The sequence below is a fragment of the Lepisosteus platostomus genome, chromosome 24 (genome assembly GCF_059453375.1).
Source record: "Lepisosteus platostomus isolate fLepPlt1 chromosome 24, fLepPlt1.hap1, whole genome shotgun sequence".
Taxonomy (NCBI): domain Eukaryota; kingdom Metazoa; phylum Chordata; class Actinopteri; order Semionotiformes; family Lepisosteidae; genus Lepisosteus; species Lepisosteus platostomus.
The window spans coordinates 9,932,281-9,954,012 of record NC_142634.1 but is presented as its reverse complement, the minus strand read 5'-3'; the positions used below and the strand labels follow the sequence as shown (position 1 = coordinate 9,954,012).

Genomic DNA, 21,732 nt, shown 5'->3' with positions numbered 1-21,732 from the left:
GCAGAGATCATATCTAACTGGAAGACAGCATTGAAAAGTTAGCTACTAGGAGACATATTTGAACTTCAGCACTTCAAAAGGAAGAGCTCAGTTGTAGTTACTGGAGTATAAACTGATGAGAGAGTAGAATAAATGAAAAAAATAAAAGAAATAATACTGCTTTTCAATCGACTAAATGTTGTTTGCCCACCAATGAAATGCTTGCCTTCTGATATTTTGAAGCCACGATTTACAACCCAGACTAGCTAAAACATTAAACAGCGGAAGGTTTGTGGAAGCAGTTGAGTAGTCAGAGAGCAAGACTGTTAGCCAGGCAATTTGCTGTCAGGCTGCAGGTCAGGAGCATTTGACTGAGGCTTGGGTGCTCAGTGCTGCATATATTAAATGATGTTTGCTCATGGAGTCAGGAAAGGGGGCCAGGCGTTTTGTCTGAATAGCCTCACAAAGTCAAGTGGTAGGCAGGCAATGCCAAAAAAAACCCCAGCTTAGGCACAAAACTTGTCAAACGGATATAAAAATGATAGCAAGCTGTGCATTTACCCATGAATAAAATTCTAAATCTGCTTCCAGAAATAATTAAAATCTGTGATAGATTGTTGTGGGTGGTGCAGTGGTTGGCATAAGTGCCTTGCAACACTGCAGCTCTGGGTTCAATTCCAGACTGGGGATGCTGTCTGTGTGGAGTTTGTATGTTCTCCACATATTTGCATACTATAGGTTTCCCCTGGGCCCTCTGGTTTCTACTCAGAGGCCAGAGACATACTGGGAAGATAATTGGCTTCTGAGAAACTTGGCCCTGGACTGAGTGTGTGCATGTCAGTGTCTGTGTGTGCTCTGGATAAAGAGGTTAGAAGATAGATGGCTATGCTCTTGTTAATTTTTTAAAGGACTGAAAGGTGTTGCAAAAAACCCCACCTTTTTGTACCTTTATTCTTTATGCATGCAGAATAAACATCACACTAAATATACTTTCTCAGAGCTTCTTTTCATACTTCCACAAATTCAGTTCAGGTTCATTAAACCTATTTTGAAACTCTTTAGGAGGTTGAGAACTGATGTTGGTTTCATTCCACAGGCCGGTGGAATCAGTGACTATACAAATTATTTTGGAATGTGTTAGAGATTCTGAATCTGTCCAGAATGTCATGAGAGTTGTGCCTTCAGCCACCCCCATCTGAACAATATGCTAAGACAATGTTTGTGTACAGTCTGTCTTAAGTTATATCATTAGTATCTATTGAGAGTCAATATTATTTACAAAAAGGCAGTGTGTAAATGGCTCCTTATATATTAGCTTTTTAAGAGTTGTAACTGTCACGGTACAGTATATACTGTACAGTAAATCCATGATGTTTGGTTATGATTACAGGGCATTTTACATGTAGGCATAGCAATAAGGACTGTATAGATGGGACTTACTCATCCTGTACTGTCATTCTTATTTTATTGCTGTATATCTGACTAGTGTGTCTTTGTTATGGGCTTTGGAATAATAAATGCTACAGTATGTAGCTTAAATTTGCTTTGGAAAACTGGTGTTTGAAATGTAAATTGCTGCATTGGCTATAATCCTATATTATAGGCTATTAATGATATATTATGTCATGGTGTTAAAAGGTATGTTTATTTTGCTAATGTTTTTAAATCACTGCATGGCATTATTTATAACCCTGTTTTAGGTGTATGTACATGCTTTCCGGCAGGCAGTGTAATCTAAGACAATGGGCAGTTTCCATTGTGTAATTCTAAAGCTATTGTTGTCCAGACAGATGGCTTTGTTTTACTGAAAGCCTATAAAATGGGCAGGAACATAAGATTGACAAACAGTTAACTAGAAATGCAGTGGTACCTGTGAAGAATGTTTGGAGCCCCTTCTGTGCTTCCTTGGTGTTTTGCCAGTCTTTAAATGCTTAAAATCCCTCCTGTAGGATCCATTTAGTTGAGGCTTGCCTTTTGCTCATTATACCCAGGACTACATCTCGAACTTTTGTTGACCCTGTCTTTTCCGCTGCTGCTGCTTTGTTATTTATTAGATTGGAATGCCCTTTTTCTGGCTCTGCAAGAGACAAATTCTTTGACTGTATTAACATTTCAACTCAAAACTCACCTATAGGGCTTGTCTGATTGCCCTATATTGTATCCTGTATGTCCTTGTTTATTTTTAGTCTAATTTTTTTATGGTACTTTTTAAATCACTTATTATGAAGTGAAAGCTGTTATCTACTATGTGACGTTTTGGAGTTCTCAGCCCAGAAGAAGACAGGCAACCTGAAAGCAGACAGGCAAGCTGCTGCAGTATTCACTGTGTGAAGTTCTGGAGTTCTCAGCCCGCTAGGAAGCAGACAGGCAACTTCGTGCCAGATGGTTCTTCAAAAAAAGAGGCCTGTTTTACAGCGAGCTTGTTCAGTGAGATATTTACAGCCAGCGTTATTGTATTGCATTATTGCAGCTATCGCTTACCGTTAAAAAATGAAATAACTAGGGGTCGTGAGTGTCACAGCTACTAAGGGCACTCTTTGAGAGTGCACGTCGAGGCTCATATTGCTGATTGAGCCAGGGCTATGTCATTAGCTGAGTGTGCCTAAGATTCACCGAGCAGAGGTGCACAAATGCTGAAGTGCTGATGAGGCAGGCTGGACTGCCACTATCCTTGGCTCGCTGCTAAACAGCGACTTCAGTAATTTGCTGGGCACCTGTTACAATGTCGCTGACCTGTTGTCAGTAAAGAACGCATCGACCTTGAGATAGAAGCAAGATCTCAGTTAGAGGCACTGTGGGATTGCGTTGTGACAAAGATGGCTGATACCCCTGACAACAGTGTGCTCCGTCCTTCTCCCCCGTGTGCTAGTACAAGGTCTGAAGCATTAAGGCCGTGCTGGGTAACGATCAGTTATTCCAAACTGAGTGGAGAAATAAAAAATAAATCTAGTGATGAAATAGCAAAATCTTTTTTTTTTGTCTTTTCAAAATAAATAACCCGGGAACGCAATTACAGGCTGCCCCTAGACCTTTTCCTTTCACTCGATTTTTTTCTTGCCATGTAATTATGCTAATTATGTTTTATTTAAGTGCTTTGAAAGCGTTGCCTACTGTTTTACTCTTTCATCAGCATATCCTTGTTAAGGAATGTGAAAAGGTCTGGATATTCTAAATAACACCTGCTTCGCTGCTGGCATGTGCCCTGGAAATGCAAATATGGCATCTTTGCACAGTGGTGCTTGCTTCTAGTCAATTTGGAGGCACTTTCTCTGTGTTTGCATTCACTGGGGAAGGCAAGGGATCTACTTCACTGAGGCAGCACAGTGGTTTTGGTTTACTGAGCACAGCTGTAGTGAATTATAAAGTGGCTTCTGTGCCGTGAAGGCTGTCACTTCGCTTTGTCAACATCTCAGGCAGTACTAACCCATTAGTGACTTGTTGCTGCAGAGATGATGGATCAGCTGTGAGCAAGCTGCCTACTGGGATTAATGCCTTGGAGAGACACAAGTGAGCCATAGGTTTCTTTTTGTGGTTATTGTCCTTATTCTAATTGTCAGTAATAACGGTATTAGTACTAGCAGTGCTGGAGTGCGTGGGAATTTCTTTTTGTATTGTTATGCTAGATTTGTTTACTCTTTTTGTGATACTAATTGCTTTTTTAATTAAGAACAGTTGTTGAAGAGAGGGAAGGGGGAATACTGGAAAAAAAATGGCTTGAGAAACTATATTCAGATACCACATGACACGGAGGATGTTTCTGTTCTTCTCTGTAACAGTTTTTCTTTTGTTCCTGCTATTTTTACAGAGTGTTGCTGTAACAATTGTTGATGTAACTTGGTTAGAACTGTTCGTGGTTTGATTTAAGAATTTTATCTCAGGAGGTGGGCCATCTGCACAGAAGGCTGACAAAATAAATCAGCTGTCAATATATAAAGGCCATTATTGTGACATTCTGTAAGTATTTGTGTTTTAACCTGCGTTTGTGGCACATCTATGGCAAACTTTTGCAGAGTGGGCTGTAGGCCAGGGCAAGGCTCAAGTTATGCTAAGGATTCTCTAGTGTCAAGTCGTAGGGCTGTTGGCTTTTATAATGGTCATGCACAGAGGTACATTGAACTGAACATTGTTGAATGACAATGACAATATTCTTGCAATGCTGAAATCAATTTACACAGGGGGTCCAGATATCAGAAATGTCCTTTTCTCAGAATTGTGATTTCAGGACATCTGACTTGTGGAGCATTAAAATATAATATATATCCTAGCTGAACCTAAACCTGATTAATTGACTAAGAAAAAAGAAAAAATTTCTTTGAAACATGAAATATATCTCTTCCCTGTTATTGATGAACCTCTTCTCTTTTCCAAGCAAGTTTACATTCCGTGGATTAGAACCTTTCAATTAAAAAAATCCTTTTATCTTTGCAATAACGACCTCTACCTTGATATACACTAGAGAACCCCCCACTGAAAATGTGCAGCAGTTGCTGGGCAGCATCACATATACAGTATCTCATGATTTGCCCACTGCAACAGGCACATGGTATGCTTGGTGTTTCTTAAATTGAAAAGCAGTTCGGACAGACAATCCTTGTAGAATTACCCCTGATTTCATATTGCCATGTAGACAGACAGGAGAACTTGCTCTGCATAGCTCACAATGTCATCTTTGTTTTTATCTGCAGAAAAACAAAACTCCTCTAGCATTTTCCAACATGCACTATTTTACAAGATCATTGTCCAGGAAAGGCTTCTGCTTTTTAGCCAGTGCTTACCTTACTCAAAGAGAAGCCACTATGTTTTTTTCCTGTACAGTTGCTGATGTTGTGAGAGTGGAATTTGAAGTAGTGCCTTAACATTTATATTTACTACTGTAGCGATGCATACAGTGCCTTGGTAAATTAAAGCTCAGTTTTTGTTGTTGACTTTGCTGCTTTCGTTACTACCTATTTCCATCACAATTGCAAAAATGGGTTGCTCATCAGAGCTGGTGGCTTTTGGAAGAATTAACAAGTGAAGTACAAAGGAATCCATAGGCAAAACACAAGTAGTGTATCATTGTTTGTAAATTGAATCCTAAATATTTTAAATGACATTTTTGAGCTGACAGGTCACACAGAAAGCCCTGGTGGGTAACATTTGGTTTACGGGTCACCTGTTAAGTGCTTTAGGCCCTTAAACATAGAGGAAAATTGTGATATAGTTCAAAAGTAAGTGCTCAATAATAGGCTGTTATGGCACTCCCATGCCATGCATAGGGATATACAGTATATTGTTCACATTTGAATTGTTTAGTCCTCTCTAATTTACCTATCTCAATTTCTTATTTATATTCTATTTCTATTGTTTTGTCAGGTGCAACAGTTCTGTGTTACTGTACACTGCCTCTGGAGTGGATTTTGAATGTAATTGAAACAGCAACTGTGAGTGTCATAGTTCATCAACAGCCTTTACCCCAACGTTCAAAGACACATGGATTTTGATAACGTCTGTTTTCCAATTAGCCTGCTATGGCCCGACAATTACCCTTCATAGCAATGTCCTACTGTTGGCTTCAAGGCGTTTATATTAATATAATCCACACACTGCCACTCTCATAGTCCATCTGCATTATAATGGGCTTGAGGTACATTCATTTTTCAACAATAGCTACCTATAAGCTGCTTATGCATGAGAACCACATTGAGCAGATATTGCAGATGAAATTTAATGAGACAGTCATGCACTGGTGAGCTGTATTAGGCTGCCTGAGTAGTTCAGCAACCTGTATCGCCCACTTCACAGCAGGCTACTGGTGAATCACTATTGATAGGGTGACAGTGCATATTGGGGAGTCATTAATGCAGACTAATACAGAACTCCAGAACTGTTGTGATTTATGACTTTCATGTCTCCTTGTTGCCTGAAAATGCAGTGGTACAGCATTATGTGACACACTGTATTAAGATTCTGACTCCCACAACTGTGTAGACCTCCGAGTCCAAAAACACAGGCAAAGGGAGACCACTTGACTTTGGGCTGCACAAAGAAAAAGGTGGCTAGCCTTATTAATCGCCCTGCAAATGTTTTTTTTTAAGTCTGCTTAAAGATAAGGCCATTAATGAGGATTAAACTTATCAGTGACTTGAGATTAGTAATCATTTACCTAGAATAGCAGACTGCTCTCAACCAGCCTGGGGTTGCACTTGGAAAAGGGCACTGAAAGGCTTGCTATCTTAAAGCTGGAATTTTAATATCAAACTGAACGAGCATTGTTCATTCACGAAGGCTGGCCATGTTTTTTTTTTTTCATCCTGGAAAATATTACCCATGGGTTCTGTTTACACTGCTGGCGACTGAGCGATGAAGTTACCAGAGAACTGTACAAAACAACATTTGTGTTTCTCTCCATGGATGGCATTCATCTTTGAGCTTTGTCCATATCTGAAGTCATCATGGGTCACAGATGAAAGCCCTGTTTTATATCGGTGGTGTAGCTCCAAGGAGCATTCCCGTATTTATTCCTTCATGTTTAATTTCACAAATGAATTCCCCAGTTAATGTCTTTTGAAAAGGCGGGCAGCTCATAATTTAAAAAGGAAACAAAATAAGACAAACAGAGGTTACTTTTAACTACTGTTCAGTTCCAGACTTCCCTGTACAATAGATACAGTGTTATTCTCCAGAATTGATAGTTTTCCTTTAGTTTTTTAAATATAGTACAGCATTTGTTTCTGTTGCCTGCTGGCCAATACTGTCAGTTCAGGTGTCTGGTCTTCTCCCATATCTTGAGCCACTGCTATTTCATGGACCTGGGTTAGTTTTTAGACTGTATCTGCAATGCACTAGAAGCTGTGCCTCTTTTTACAAAGGGAAATCTTTTAATGCGATGTAATAATTTAACAAATAAGCAGGGACAGTTAAATTGGCATGCTGAAATATTTAAGTGGCACTGTAAAAAATGAATTGTTGTGTTTTCTAATTAACAAAACAACAGGTGAAATATGAGCAGAACAATAAATTCTTAAATAATGTTTTTGTCACCAGTAACCTTCTAAGCTTTGCCAGTGTCATACAGCCTCTTGTATTACAATATATCACTATTGGAGTGCTTTGAGTAAGTTAGCAACTAGGCTTGGCGAGGCGAGATAGCTCAATTTCAGGTCCTGTGGCTTCGTTTTCCATTAGGCCTCTTTAAAGCTACGTCCTAGAGATATAATAGATAAGTTTAAGGACTAGGAACTAGAAACAGTAGAAGGAAAGGAAGCAAAGTTTTAAATATACCATTTAAGTACAGATAAAGTGCTTTTTTATTAACTTTTGTCTCTGATGCTGTTAAAGTTGAGTTAATTTTGAATTAAGGGTGGAGAAGCACTCTTAGAGCACTCACTTCAGGGGAAAGGTCTAGAGGCCCCTAATCACTAGACTACTGACTTACTAAGATCTTGATTTTTGTTTTAAAAGCATGTCATACATTTTGTAACAGTGCCTGTTGAATTTTGTTGAATCAGACTCAATCTTTCTCTGAATGATATTACATCAGAATAAAGAGGGAACTAGTGCATTCATTTCCCCCTCCATTATCGACAGACCTACTATCACCAGTGCTTTCAAAGGATGTTTCATGTGGGGCTACAAAGAGTACAGATTCCTAGAGCAGAAAGGTAATTATTGGATTGCACTGCTACAGTTCCATACAAGAGGTTTGAAAGCAGGCCTAAGTCTTGCAGAGGCTTGCTTGTTTAATCAGCGGGTTGGGAATTTGAAAGCTGGTCTCCTTGCTGTCTGGATTCTGTAATTACAGATTTCTGTGACACAGGGGCCCAGAACATGGAAAGCACCCTTCAAAAGCAGAGCATGAAATAGGATTCACTTGAATTAAGAAAGATTTAAGACGAGTTTTCCAATCAGCAGTAATTTTTTTTCCTATCGGCTTGGGCACCATGAATCCAAAGATTAGTCTCTTTCTGTTTTATGAGAATATATGGAGAGTCAGTCGAGGAATATTTATCTGCCCTGTGTGTCCTTACTGTATTGCTAATCCTATGTAATATTGGGTGTCAAGCTTGATTTTGCAGGGAAGATGTCGACAGTACTTATGGATATGTATTTCAAAACCTTGGAGTCATCCGATAGGATAACATTCCTCTTAATTATCTCCGGAAGCCAACCCATGCCTCTTGGGGAAGGAAAATCTGGATATTAAATCCCCAATATTCAATCTCTGAAGGAACTCTGTACATTGTCCTTTCGTTGAAGTCGTGCATATCTGCTAGATGTTGTAAATGGATTGTGCATGCTACGCTTTTGTGAGGACTAAGGCTTTTAGAGCCAGCTTTCGCTTAGTTCCCTACAATCATATTAAAGGTTTTTAGGGATTCTTTCCCTTTAGGATATGCATAAGGATGATAGTAGGATTTCATATGGGTAAAGAAAAGTAATAATTTATGAGCTACCATTAAGCCTTGAAGGAGTCTGGTAGGGGAATAGAAAAAAAAATACATAGTCATTGTAGGCTTTGATGTCTATAAAAAGAAGCTTTAAGCTAACCTCTTATCTTGTTCCTGTAATACTATTTGTACTCTAGTACATTTGCTGATGACACTTTTTACCCATTTCGAAGTTCAAAAAAAGCAAGGTCATCTCTTTGGCAATGCAGTGAAAATACCATGACTGTAAAAATGAATGTAGACAGAGCTGGAGTAATATGTACATTTTTAGAAATTGAATTATTTAGTTTGCTTTTATTTTTTGCGGGAGAAAATAATGTTCATAACAGTTGTTTTTCTTTCTAACCTGCTACTCTAACTGAGGCTGACCAAGGCACAACTCGGATAATTTCCACTGTAGAAAGAAGAACCCTGCATTAATTTCAAAGCAGGTTGCTGGGGATTGGGGAAAAACACATTGGCAGATATACGATTCCTCATCCGACTATGAAAAAGCATCAAGACATTTGTAGTTTAAAAGCATTTTACATCATCATGATCAGATTTTATATTGTTTTGGCTCTGCCTTTTCCTACATATTTATCTATAAACCTGCTGAAAACACTTCGTAGAAGCAATTGGCATAACGTGTGGTTTATTACACAGGTCTACAGTTGATTCAGGTAGCTGAGCAGTTGCAGAATTTGCTTCAGTGTCTTCGAGACTTTCTTCATATTCTGATGCAGCTGGGACAACCACTGTACCTGAAGTTCATATTTTATTCATTTTGTGAACTCTTTCAGCAATGTAAACCAAAACTCTTGGCAGCCATGAGGCTGGGTGAGGTACAATCACACGTTATGAAGAGGGCTTTTTTGCCTCTTGCTCTGTTATTGTCAGACACTGTAACACTTTACTCCCTTCTGCTCCTACATAAAAGGAAAAAAAGATTTAATTGAACCTTATTTGAGTTTCAGCTTCATGCACTCAAAATAAAACCCACAACACAAACTGCCGGGCTTATTCTGTTGGTTAGTGTTCATAAGGAGCTATTCTGTGCTCACACAGAGAATTGGAGTTGGTTGCATGCTATTTAAGTTTACACCTACATTAACACTATAATCCTTGAAGATGTGAAATGCAGATTTGCTGCATTCTGTATTTCTGGGAAGAAGGATACCCTGCTGAGAACTAACCAAGTGAATGAATCTTCCACTGGGATTCCTGACGAGCATCCGAAGCTTTGGAATCAAATGGGATACAGTGGCCGGTGGCACAGTGATCCAGTGACTACATTGTGTGCTTTGCTCTGGAGAACCCACTTGTGTAAATGGTTTTCAAATGTCGTCAACCTAAAAGAGCCGTACATACATACAGTATGGGTTACATAAAAAATCTATAATAATTAAAAAACCTTGTATCTCAGTTTATGCCTAATTACCAATGGAGTAACATGCCATTTACTGGAGTACTGGAATCATCTTTTGTGGTTTTAGAAAGTGATATTTCTTTTATCTTCCAAAGAGGACTTTGGAGGCTAGTTTTTTTACCCAAAATACATATCTCTTTGAGCCAATTCAGATTAAGTTCCTGCAGTACACAAAATCTTGTTAACAGTGGGGTCATTTAGGTAATGCACTGAGAATTACTGTGAAAAGCCTTAGAAATGGGAAATAAACCTTATGCTATTTGGTTTTGTTTCATGATACCAAGGAAAATGATAACATTCCGAACGGGCTCATTTACATGCATCTGTCAGTTCAATTAAATGAATCAACTACTGCCACTGCAGCAGGAAACCTTGCAGAAGCCCAAGCAGCTGTTCGTATTTTAAAATAAGGAGTGCCTGCACAGTACAGATAGAAATCTGCCAGCAGTTCTGAAAGTTTCCAAGCATGCCCCAGCCTACTGAGTTTGGGGTTAATTGGGGAGACAATATTTCTTTCCCAAATAGTTGGCCCAGTTTTTCTTACAGACTGTTCCTTTAAGTAGGGGATGAATGGGTATAGAATGTATTCCTGCAATGTATCAGGTACAAATCTGATGTAGGTTTGAGTGTTGAAAAAAACTCAAAAGATTCAAGTCAACTGGAGCAGTGGTTCCTAAGACTAAAATAGTTTAGATTTCCACAAAACAGTGGTAGTGAGAATGCTGTCTGGGAACATCATTTGGCAATATTTAAATGGCATTATGAAACCTACCAAGTTTGGAGCTCATTCACCATCGTGTTTCTGAATACCTGGTGGTCATATTATGCAAAAGAGGTAATGACCCACTGTGAGTGTAAAAGTGGCGCTGTAATATGTGAGGTGCAATTCTGATACTTTAATGCGATGTCATTGAATTAATAACTCTCATTTATTTGCTCTTGAGACTGCAGTATTTTCATGTTTGAGAATACAATGGTAGTTGGGGAGCCATAACAGTCTATTACGGTCTGGATTTTCTCTTTAGTATTATCACTAGAAGGGTGTCTATCACGTTTGCAGTTAATTGACCAAAACGTCCTTGAACACTGCTTGTGAAACAATTTTTCAAAGCAGTTGAAATCTGGTGTTTGGAGCAAAAATTATTGCAACAACATGAGAGTCGCAAGTGAAAAAAGGCTATGCTGATTTCTGAGATCAAAGTTTCACTTCAATCTCTACAGTATCTGTAAATGTTGTTCTCACTTGAATCATACTTTTTGAGTGACACTACAGTACATTTGAAGTTGATTTGCCAGCATTTTTAAACTGAGGTAGTGCTACGGTGAAAACAAAGAAGCAAAGTCAACCCAATGGACTTTAGACTTCAGAAGCATCTGTGAAATGGGGACACAAATGAAAGCTATGTGGAAGTGCAATTAAAATTGAGATAAGGAGGAAGTGTTTTACACAAAGGATTGTGGGGGTCTGGAACAAGCTACCCAGCCATGTTGTTGAAGCTGACATCACGATACAGTTGGACGAGATCCTGCATCAAATAGGTACTAGCAAACCAAATGAGCTTGATAGGCTTAATGGCCTCCTCTTGTCTATAACCTTACTTATACTTTCATATTCTGAATAAGAAATAACATGGCACTAACAGACATTTTATTGGTTTTAATCGAGAAAACATTACAAATGTCATCTCGCATTTTAAATAAAGTTTTCCACCAAGCGTCCTTACAAAAATAATTTTTCTTTGGTGGTGGTGGTTTTGTAATTCCATCCCAGAGTTAGAGATGGCATTCATTGACCCAGTCACGAACAAATTCGTCTACTAGTGTTGGAAAAAGGAAGGGAGGCAGGAAAAAAATTTGGGACTGTAGGTTCATTCGTCATTCCATCCATCCATTTTCTAACCAGTTCATCCAAGTCAGGCTCACAGGAGCATATCCCAGCAAGCACCTGTACACCCTGGACAGGACACTAGTCCACTGCAGGGCAGACACATTCACACCAGTGCCAATTTTCCCAGAAACCAATTCACTCACCATTGTGTCTTTAGATGGTGGGAGGAAAGCTGGGAACCTTGATTAAACACTGATAGCACACATGTCCAGAACTGAACCCGGAGCTCCAGCACCGCAAGGCAATAGTGGCAAACACAGCCCCACCATGCCATGCTGCCCACTGGAAGCTAATAAAAAAATGTTCACAATATAGACATTTCAGGAAGGGGCGCGTTCAGACCTGATCACCAGAACCATCTTCTGGGCCTGTACTGCTGCTACTAAGCCTTGTAGTCACAGTCTTTTATGTAGTTCAGGTGGGTAGCTGCGTCAGCATGCGTAGGCTGCAAAGGAACAAGTAATAATTATTCCATGCTGAAAAAAAGAAGAAAGAGAACACAACGTTTCGGCCGTGGAGCCTTCTTCACCTGAAGAAGGCTCCACGGCCGAAACGTTGTGTTCTACAGTCTTTTATGTGAATGATTCCCAGTGTAGGCAGGTACTTGTTTTAGAACGAAAACAATAAACACATTGGTGTTAATGTGTTATGTTCTCTGTATCGGGGGGACATTTACGTGATTCATTCAGCAAAAACGCATTGGATACCAAGAGGGTCAAGACTGTTCTCTAGAACAGCCGCAAGGGGGAAGTTCTATTTGTAACGTCCGTGGATGTGTGAAAAAAACATTTTATACGGGTGAAAGTAATGATCCCTTTATTTTTGTGTGTCTTGGCAAATGCCACTTTTTTTTTCCTGCGGTTTTACCGGTTGCTAGGTAACAGGAAAAAAAAACCTCCAAAGAGTAAGACAGCATTGTGCTTCAGCTGAACATTTCAAGGAACAAAAAAGGGGAAATGCTTTTAGTTGTTTCTGAAAGAGTAATTTTTGTATGGCAGCTGATCAGATCCTGTACTTTTTTTTTTGTTGAACACTCAAGATGGTGAAAAAAACACTCCTGAGCTACTGACCCTGGAAAGTCATCCTGGAAAGAACCGGATTCCAGAAAATTGGCACCTGCCAGAAATTCTCTCCAATTTCGCATTTCTCATTAATGTGGACCTTTTTAGTTATGACGTCATGTTGTGACTCTTGGCCTGTGCTTGGAGATGTGAGGAGAATTAGAAGATTTCTTCCACTGAATGAAGGTTTAGGGATTTAACCTTAAAACACCAACTAATCCCCGTTCTTCTTAGCCTTAGCCAGTGCTGGGTCTCTGTTGAGTTGATCAGATGGAGACATTGGTGCAAAAGCTCCTTATGTTTTATAATCAGTACTACATCTCAACACGGGCAATTCTGAACCTTTGCTAAATCATCACCTCGTGACAGTCCTCTGAAAAAAAACACATCAACCAACAAGCCGTCTACTTAAAAGGTAATTAAGTTAATTAACACAGTGTAAAATTTGAGTCAAACATATTTGGTTTGCAGCTTGCAACACATTAGAAACGTTTTGATTGCCGTGTTAGAGAAAACAGCAGTTTTTAGGAGGGGCCTGGTTTAAGAAAAGAAGAGTTGTCCAGATCTTGTTTAGTTAGTGGTTCTCTACCGCATAACTTATGTTCAGAGTTCCATGTGCTATTATGTCCCTCTAAGGAACACCTCTCATTTTGAGTAAGATTAAATCTCACTGCTTTACTGTTAAACTGCGAAAATATGTGACTGCTTTACCTTCATTTTAATCTACAAAGAATACGTACATCATCATGGGCATACATTAATGTAAGCGCCTACAGTATGTAAGAGTAAGGAGTGTTTTGCAAAAAAAAATTGAATTTATTGAAGACATTTCACTGGCGGCAAGCCGCATGTTGTACCTTTAATGGCTAGAATGCGGATAATGAGGAGAGTCTAGTTCTTCTTCCTTCTAACTGCATGACTGACAGAGGAGCTGGAGTTTAAATGAAAAAGTTAAAGCTGCGTTTCAATCCAGGCAATGGCTGTGTGTGCCCTGAAATCTGCTATCTTCTGTATCCTGTTGCCATTCACAGAAAAAAAATGCAGTAAAAACATCAACATTTTTCTGACACTGTTCTGTATGTCAGCTCTAGATGCTTGATAGATGTGCTTGTTGATCAAGAGCATATGGAGAAAACATTCCCCATGGTGTCTCAGCCATACACTGACCAAGAATTCAGTTAGTAGGTCTGATCAATGAATACTTACTGTATGTATACAAAGTATACTGTATTTTGACTTTTGATACTGCAGCATACATATATATTGTAACAATACAATATTCAAGGAGATAATGTTAATCCCCTTTTCAGACTCGCTGGACAAGAATCGGGCGCAACATAGGGTACACCCCAGACTGGATGCTAGTTCATCACAGGACAGACAGACATGCAGGGCTAATTTTCCCATCATCCAGTTAACCTACTGTACCAGTAAGCTTTTGGACTGTGGGAGGAAGCCCACATGAACACAGGGAGAACATACAGATTCCAAGCAGATTTCAGAATTGACCCTGGGGCTGCAAGATATTAATAGTAACCACTGTGCCACTGTGCTGTCCCTGAGAGATGATATGTTGTATTAAGACAAAAATATTAAAGAATACAATTGATCATCTTTTGGATGGTATGGCCAATTGATAAGCATTATTTTTTATAAACCTACATCTTGTAATCAAGGGAGTTTATGAAATTTTGAAGTTCAGGCATTGGTATTTCTCTAGTATTTTTAAATGTGTTGTGTCTGAGACATTAGTAGTCTTAGCAGTATCAGGCATACAGTATTGTGCATGTTATCAACATCAATCTACAAATGGCTGTAGCTTCTTAAAAGGTTTTTTAAAGAATAAAAGACTTGGTTTTGAGAATGTTTCAATATTGGACATACTGGCTGACACGCAACTTCTAGTACCTCAGGGGACATTTTGGAAAAAAAAAACAAAGATCCTGAAACATTAATTTCATGTAAAAGAAGTGAATGTCAAGAGTAAAAACGATTATGTACAAAATAACATTTGAGAAGAATAGGGAGGTTATAAACTACAAATCCAGGTTAGCTTGTGCCCTGATTAATTATTTAAAAGGCACAGGTCAGACTTGTTTTAAATTTGTAGCACAGTGATGTTCTGGTGCTTATAAATGAACAGTTCCTTCCCTCTGGGTGACAGTCAACGGTGGTGATTGTCTCTAAAAGAATTCACAACCCTCTGATTTAAGCACAGAGTCTGATTTGAACTTCACCTTTCCTTAGGAGCATTTTGACTGATGAATAACCATCCCTGTACCATGGAGTGGTGGCACTCTGGCTAAGGATCTGCCCTTCTGGGTGGAAGGTTGCTGGTTCAAATCCTGCAGCAGGCAGAGGAATCCCTGTTGGGCCTTAACCCCAGCTGCTCCAGGGGTGCTGACCCTGTGCTCTGACCCCAAGCTTTTCTGTGTGTCTGTGTCTCGTGGAGAGCAAGCTGGGGTATGTGAAAAGATGAATTTCTAATGCAAGAAATTGTATAGGGCTACTAAAGTGATGTTGATGTTAAAAGGGAATGATGGCGTCTTGTAATGTGTCTCAAGACACTATGATGACCAAAAACAGAGATATTTGTTTTCTGGCGGACAAAATCACATTGTAGTTACAGCAATATCAGTTGTTGTTTGCTTACCAAATTAAAGGTAGCTGTATAATGTGATAGCACACAGAATGTCACCAGAATTTGTTTTTCAATAGGTGTATAGCAATTAAATCAATACAAGAATACATTTAAACGTTTAATCTTCTGTAAAACGTGCAATAAATTCATGGCAACATTGTTTGAGGGACATTCTGATGCCACCACTTAGAAACAATATAAATATAACTCAGTATATTTTTCAGACACATCCAAGCCACATTTAGACTGGTATTTTTTTCCTTTGAAAATATTAGCCATGTGGCGTCTTTTATTGAAACATTGTGCACATTTATATTCCAGATGTACAGACACACCATCAAGACATCTTAGGCCTTTTCCTCATGGTTGATTCATTGTTGCAGACAACAAATTCCTACAGAATCTCTTCATTATTCTGTAATAGAAGAAGCAAACATGCTGAGCTTTTGGGAAATTCAGTTCAGAATATAGAATAACACAATTTTTTTAGACCCATTACCTTAACAAAGGCCGATTTGTCTTTGCACACAAAGATATTGTATAGAACAGAATGCACAGCAAAGAAGGCACTATTATTCATGTGTCACTTATTAAACTCTGAATTATTTAATTATTACTAAACTTTTACCAGAGGATTAGCAAAAAGATTACCATATCTCAAGGGGGCTAGAAAATGTATTTTATGATACAGCATTGGAGTATTATTATTCCATCAGGAAGGGCAAAACCATATTCACAGGTAATAGTCTTGCTTAAGTTAATTCCTATCTGCAAGTCTATGTTTAGGTGAGCAAGACCCATCCAGCGTAGTGAATTTATTCTTATTTGTAATGTGTTGGAGGGTGTCAATGGAATAGAAGAGACATGGATGATAATTTTCAAAGATGAAATTGAGAAATCCAGCACTTGTTCTGTAAATAAGGAGGACAGAGGAACATAATCTCTTCTCTTTTATAATCAGATTAAGTCAAATCCCCTGGACACCCAACAGTTCCAGTGCTTGATGGCAGCTGTCCTTTTCAGGCAGGCACAAGAAGCCTTTAACAATCAGTTGCTATCAAGTGACATGTTTTGAATTTTGCATTTGTTTGGTAGGCTGAATGCTCAGTTAACTCCAGGCTTCAGGAATCAAAAACTAACGGGGACTCTGAAAGATGTTTTCCACTGAAAAAACTTAAGCTGGCTTGTGGTTTAGCAAACTAACTTGGCAAGCAGAACAAGCCTTTTTTTCAACACAGTCAGTTGACAGAATGAACTGCACAGCCACAGTTTTGAAGGACGATATAACTTAACCCCAGATATAGGAATAAAGAGCAAATCCAGCGCCAACAATACCAGCATTCGCAGTTGAGTTGCACCCAATCTCAACTGCACATTGTGGCCTGTGTGCTAAGAGAAAACAAGCTTAAGAAAAGAGCAGCACAATAGTAAATAAATCTGTTTTGGCAAAACATCACTGGGCAGGTTACTGTGTGATCTGTGCCACAGGTCTTAGTAAGGAGCTTGTGACCGATAGCATCTGGAGCAACATACTGAGAAGTGTAGTGATGTAAAGAATTTGTGCAGGGGTGCCCATTTCTGGTCCCGGAGGCTCATGCACCTGCTGTTTTTTAATTCCGGCTGAATTAAATTGAGTGATTGAAGTCTTAATTGAACTAATACTGTAAGTTGCTTGATTGCAACATTTGCAAGTGTTTTTTCAACTCAGAAGGCTGGAATTATTTGCTTTTTAGACAATGCAATAGTTAAATGCATGTCCAAGAGCTGAAAACAGTTCATATTAATCATATCTTTAAGTCTATTAAGGGTTCAATTTTGTAACTGAGGGCTTCTCTGGAACATAACTGGCAGGATTTCTAAGTCTAGGTGTTAAGGGTGGTATTGTCATCTTCTGTAAATGGCTCTTCCATACTTAGCCCTGTTATACGCTGACAGCCTTGTCCCCAGGTAATTGAGCTGTGCTAATTATAGCCAATATTATCCTTTTGGTCATGGCTAGATGTTCATGCTGTTGCTACGTTGTTTGAAAAGGCTACCGTAATCCCATATATGACCTATAATTACCAATTGATAGCCTTGGAACTAACAGTATAGAAATGTGTCTGAAATTGTTTGAGTTTGATTCCAATATTTAGGAATGTTAAAGGAATACAAGGTGTTAACCACCTAAAGATTTCTTAAATTTCATTCTAAATTAAGATACTCATTGTGAGCATAATTCACAGACCTGCTAGGCAGTGCAAATTATTATTGGTTATTACTCAAATGTATTCTCAAGTACGTAATTTAATGTTTGCTTTCTAAAGCAATGAAATGCTTTCAGATTTTTCCTAAAGTCTTTTTTATTATCTTTTCAAAATGGCTTCCCGACATATACCAGCATAATATTTTAAATAAATGAATGATGCATTCACTTCACCAGGAAGTCTGTTTGAATGGAAAACTTAATTGTATATTTAATTATGCAATTATATCATTCTTTGGTTTGCAAAATTATTAAAAGAGTTCTGAGTCAAAATGGAGTTAACCAGACAAAGAATTCTGCATTTATTTAAAAAGCTGGGCTGATGGATCTTGAATCTCAAATAACAGCCATTGTCTTATGTGAAGGCTGAAAAGGGTTCTCATGTTCAGCTTCTATGGACTTGTAACTGTTCTGATGTATGAGAAAGCAAAATGACTCAGCGAACAGATTTTAGAGAACTATGTTTGCTCATTCAGCTTTCTCATTGTTTCTATAGGTACAGTATGCCTTTATGAACTCTGGGATACACTGAATAGATTCTTCTCTTTATTTTTAGATTCTTCCTCTTATTTGTTGACCTAAGGATAATAAAGCAATTTTTCCTAAGTGGCAGTGTTGGCCATTTTTCTCTACTGTTAGAAAGCTAAGCTATCTATGCTACCTTCTAAGATTAATATAATTTATCGTTATTTCATTATAATGTCTCAATGTTTAAGGTTTGTTCACTCGACCTTCAGTTTTTCCTGCAACATTCCTGCATACTGTCCAGTTAAACATTCTCCAATTATTTCTCATTTTATGTAGCTGGTATTTTCACTTTTCTCCCTGTGTGTAGGTGGGTTTGGGGCACCACTGCCTGTACCAGGATAAGTGTTTCTCTGATAATGGTTGGAAAGTTTCACAAAATGCAAAAATCTATGAGCTAATTACATATATTAATGCATAAAATGTAGAATATATGTTTTTAATGAAAGATCAAAGAGGGTGTGCCCAGGCTCAACATAAAGTCATCTCTTTGCAGATACAGTTGTTCTGTTGGACTTAAATAACATGCTTTGTTCTTGCCAGACAGTGTTAAGCATTATTTGATCTTGCACTGATAGACTTTCAAATTCAAAGGCTTTGCAGATAATTACGTCTTTGAGGAAATCATTAAACTGGGTTGATACTGTGATTGTTTTAAATTTCTGTCAATTATTAGATTATTGGAGAATGGCTAGCAGTGTGAAGAAAAGGCTAGATTCTAGGAGTCTGAGAGAAGGTTTACAAGACTGTAGACTGAAAAGACCCTCTTCACAAGGTTCAGAAGGACATTTAGTCTGTGATTTGGATTCACGTGAAGGGTTTTGCATAAGCACAGATTATTTCCTTTGTCCTCTGAAAAAGCTCCGGGGTACAGAAAGGTTTTACAGAAAGAGTAATATATTTTGTAACCTTTTCATCATGTAGGCTGATGCCACTCTGGTTTATTAGGTTTTCCTAAAAAAAAAAAACACTTTAATTTATTTGGTAAAGAGGTATTGAATTTTTCAATTGATTTAATTGCATTTGACTACCCTATATTTTCAGTCTTACTTCTTTATGACTTCAGAGGACCTACAGTACAAACCTTTAGTGTCGCCCACATTCCTATTTCGGTTAGCGCCATATTTCTAACGGAGGATTATAGGTATAAAGGCTGCTTTGTTTTATCTCAGAGCACCCAGTGGCACTAATGGGTCCATTGAAATCAATTCAATCTCTTAAAAGGCCTCAGTAATATTTTTATACTATATTGTGCTGTGGAACTCCAATATTTCAAAAGTAAGTGGGGATTTTAGGTTAATCTATTATAAGGATTACAATGAACCATCCCAGACTTAATTTTGAGCTTTTAAATAAATGCGGCAAAAATAGGGTTTTGTATCATGAGACTAAATATTGAAGAAGGCTATGTAAAAAAATGGTACGGTAGATCAAAAGTGAGAAATACTGCTTTTTCGAACCAATTTAGTTTGCTACATTACTGACTACAGCAACTAAGGCTAAAACAGCAATTTGCTTTTTCCGCAGTTGTGAGTCGAGGTATTCGGAGTAGTCGAAGTATTTTGTATTTTGTACCATACACATAATGTGAGTTAAAGTGGGGATGCATTTTTTCACCTTTTAAATACAGTAGATGATGGCTAGTGTTTGCCAGATAATTCTCAATTTTCAGGAAGTCTGGGATGCTGTGAGGCAAAAGGTAAAGGATAAGAGCACCTGTCTTTGATGTTTTTTCTCCTTGCCCACCTTTTTTCCTGTTGGCGCCTTTGGCCAAATCAGGATTATAAAATCTGCTTATCTACATCTGGTGGCCCAGTTCCTCCTAAGAAAAGTCTTATCAGTTAGGAGTGATCATTATCGTTACCTCCACTGAAAATGTGCTTTTACATCACTTGAAAGAGAAAAAATACTCTCCACAATTGGCATTTAGTGTCCTATTAGAATATATAAATCACTTTATACTTCCTAATCTCTCTCTAGATTATACCCTGAAGATTTGTGGATACTGAATAACTACAGAATAATGCATGCCTACTTTCTTCTTTTTCTTCTGGTTAATGCAGTATCTCTGTCCAATGTTCCTTTGATAGCTCAGAGCACTTTGGAAATAAATGAAATTGTCTTAATGTTAGGTTGTAAGAGGGATTTTGGAAAAGTGCGTGTGCATTATTAATTAACTCAGAGTAACTGCATAAAACAAACATGACTGATAATTAGGAAGTGAAATGTTTTTCTTTTTATAAATGTGTTTCGGATGCAAATATTTCAGCTATGTGTTCATATATTTATTCAATAGCACAAGAAAAGGAAATTGTGTTACTAAGGCTGGGTTTAGTTTGGTCTAATTTTATTCTAATTCTAAATTTATAAGTTTATTTTACCAGATCAAGATGAATCTCAGTTGTTCGGAAGCACTGGCAGGTCTCTGGGGGTAAAAGATCCTCTTTTATTCACTTCTGCAATTGCTTCCCGTATGTTTGTTTCAAAGCAAATCCCTCTTTACTCATCTCAGTAAGAAATAAACTGTAAATGAGATAAGACCTATTAGCATAAAAGACCACGAAACACCAAAACATACTGTACTGATTCACAAAAGAAATGCAGTCTTCAATGCATTTAATTCAATCTTTCAAACATAGTTACAGAAAAACAGCTGTCCACAAACATTAAAACGTCAACGTTGTTTTCCTGAAGTTGTGTCATTGTAATGCTGTGTATTTTGCACTGTCCTGTTGGAAAATCCACACTCATGGATTCGCTTGCAGGAATGGAAAAACTGTTGGTTCAAGGGAAAAGATTAAATTTAATGTACAGCTATGAACAAAAGGCATTCTTGTGTTAAAGCATTCCTTCATATCTCATCCCACTTATACCATTTTACTGGTTTGATTGAACAAGTCAACAGTAAGAGATAAGATAAGATCAGTTTATTAGCCATATACAATTTCTTGCATTAGGAATTCATCTTTTCACAAACCCCAGCTTGCTCTCCGTGAGACACAGACAGGGAGAGAAGCTTGGGGTCAGAGCACAGGGTCAGCCATTGTACAGTACCCCTGGAGCAATTGAGGTTAAGGGCCTTCCTCAGGGGCCCAACAGAGTAGGATTCCACTGCCAGCCATGGGATTTGAACTGGTAACCTTCCAGCCACAGGCACAGATCCTTAGCCACGAAATCACTACTCTGTGAACGCCCATCATGATGCCTCCACACATTGTCTTCTATTAGATCTGTCACGGGCAAATCAGCATTCATCGGTAAATAAAATACTCTACTGCTTGACTGCCATAGATCTCTGACCCACAGAAGAAGGAGATTTTGTATATCAGTAAAATGTGATAGGAAGCCAATGCATGAACTGCTAGACAGTGCATGGACATTGCAGCTCAAGCCTATGATCGCTTGTGCATAATCTCATCAGGACTTTTGATGCTGAATTTGAACATGGTGTAACTTCTTAAATGTAATTTGATTGATTTTTACAAGTAGAGTGTTACAATAATAAATCCCAGAAAAACAAAAACATGAATCAATTTTTCAGCTGCAGACAGCATAG

General features: G+C 38.3%; 1 protein-coding gene across 2 annotated transcripts in view; it reads left to right on the top strand.

The window, feature by feature from the left end:
* Positions 1-21,732, top strand: part of wscd2 (WSC domain sialate O sulfotransferase 2) — a 78,256-nt gene that overhangs the window by 5,089 nt on the left and 51,435 nt on the right. The window contains exon 1 of one of the 2 annotated variants that reach the window (XM_088617934.1): positions 5,332-5,402. The exons of the other annotated variant lie outside the window; for it this stretch is intronic. The gene's annotated coding sequence lies outside the window, so the exon portion shown is untranslated. Of the gene's footprint in view, positions 1-5,331; positions 5,403-21,732 lie in introns of those variants that run through there. 2 annotated transcript variants of the gene reach the window in all.